A 2,034-nucleotide genomic window follows, 5' to 3' on the forward strand; every position below is an offset into this window, starting at 1 on the left:
ACAGATGTGAACTAGAATTCAGGTCCACTGATCTGTGTGTGAAATCTTTCTCAGCTCTATTAAAAGTGTCTCATCACCTAGTTTCATGGCTCACGAACTATGCTCCTAACAGTCCTTTTTCCTTTAACATTTAATTTTGGAATGACTGAGACCTGTAGAAAAAGGTGCAGGAATAAGAGAAATATCGTATATCCTTTCCCAGATTCATCGCTTTTTAATATTTTGACATTATTTATTTTCTCTGGACTATTTGGGGATAGGTTTAATTCATGGTGCCCTTTACCCTTAGTATTTCTTTCTTTCTTTCTTTCTTTCTTTTCGAGACAGAGTCTTACCCTTAGCATTGCAGGGTGCATTTCCTATATCCTGTCACTCCTTTTGGCAGGTAATTCTATAGTCACAAACTTGTTTTTTATTGCAGGCTGGCCATCAAGTTTATATCCTTTCCTAGTTTTAATTTTTTCCAAATGGCACACCATAAATGCTCTTGCTTGCCCCTGAGTTTTCCCATTAATTTTTACCTAGCCAAGCAAGGAGGGTTTTCTAACTCCTTCTCTTTCCTGTAGCTTTGTTTCTCTGCCCCACCCCCACCTTAGCAACGTTTCTGAGAAGGAAGGACCTTAACTGAGTCATACCTTTTCTCAGCATAGTCGTCTCCAATCTACTTGTGCAGCGGTTCTCAGCCTGTGGGTCGTGACCCCTTTGCAACAATGAAAATGCATCCTGCATATCAGATATTTACATTACGATTCATAACAGCAGCACAATTACAGTTATGAAGTAGCAACAAAAACAATTTTATGGTTGGGGTCTCCACAACATGAGGAACTGTACTAAAGGGTCGCGGCATTAGGAGGCATTAGGAAGGTTGAGACCCACTGAGTCCCATGTAGAGCTCAGCTGTTACTTGTCAATCTCTTGTAATTACCCTCACACTTATATAGAAAGCATTGGTCATTCTGCTACTTCTATTTCTGTTATTTACTTTTGTTTTAGCTTAGTGTGGTCTGAGTAGCTAAAGGAAGCATCACTAGTAGAAGTTATTCATGCAGATAATTAATGATTCTAAACAATTTTATTTCTTCTTTGTTGTGGTCTACCAGGAATTTTGTTGGGGTTGGAAAATCTAAGTTTATTTTTTCTTTTCTTTTCTTTCTTTTTTTTTTTTTTTTTGGCAGTATTTATGGTTTTGTTTAAACACAAATAGAATGTGCACATAAGCTGTCTATTCGTTTTCTTCGCTGAGCAGCCGGGCATTGGGATTGGTGACTGATGGTCAGCTGGGCTGCTCTTTCCACAATGGCTTTGTGGTTCTTGGAGGAAACGTTGTGAGCAATCTCTGCACAGTAAGATTTGTTGCACATCAGCAGCGCTTCCAGCTCCTTGACGTTGTGGAGGAGGAACTTCCGGAAACCACTGGGCAGCATATGCTTTGTTTTCTTGTTGCTCCCATAACCAATGTTGGGCATCAAGATCTGGCCCTTGAATCTTCTCCGAACCCTGTTGTCAATACCTCTGGGTTTCCGCCAGTTACGCTTAATTTTGACATATCGGTCTGACTGGTGCCGGATAAACTTCTTGGTCCTCTTTTAGACGATCTTTGGCTTCACAAGGGGTCTGAGGACGGCCATGATGCCGAATAGGAGATGGCGGCCACCTCCGTAGGCAGCGCCAGGAAGAGAGGGGAAGGTGGCACGCCAAGGCTGATGGGAAGTAACCTCGCTAAGTTCATTTTCCATGTCTGCTGTTTATTAGACAGGTCATCTTTGCCAATCATCTAGTTTCCCCTAACTTAATTTACCATATCTAAAATGATACCCTTTTTAATCTACACAACCTCTAAAGTTCTGCCCTGTCTAGTTTAAGGGATTCTTGGAAGGATAAAGTTACAAAGTATATGTGAAAGGGCTTTATAGGAATTTCTAAAGTATTTAGAAACAATAGATATCCAAGTATTCAGCGTGTGAAAGGGATCATAGAGATTATTCAGTGCAACTAGGTTACATTTCAGATAAAGAAACTAAAACCCAGAAA

The 2,034-nt window shown here is 40.4% G+C and overlaps 1 pseudogene across 1 annotated transcript; it reads right to left on the reverse strand.

Annotated features, from left to right (window-relative positions):
• Window positions 1-1,161: 1,161 nt before the first annotated feature.
• Window positions 1,162-1,666, reverse strand: LOC100964552 (annotated as a pseudogene). Its single transcript, XR_153444.3, has one exon. The product of XR_153444.3 is annotated as a 60S ribosomal protein L32 pseudogene (transcript).
• Window positions 1,667-2,034: the final 368 nt, after the last annotated feature.

This window comes from Otolemur garnettii, unplaced genomic scaffold, assembly GCF_000181295.1.
Source record: "Otolemur garnettii isolate 467f Iridium unplaced genomic scaffold, OtoGar3 scaffold00027, whole genome shotgun sequence".
In the NCBI taxonomy this organism is placed as follows: Eukaryota; Metazoa; Chordata; class Mammalia; order Primates; family Galagidae; genus Otolemur; species Otolemur garnettii.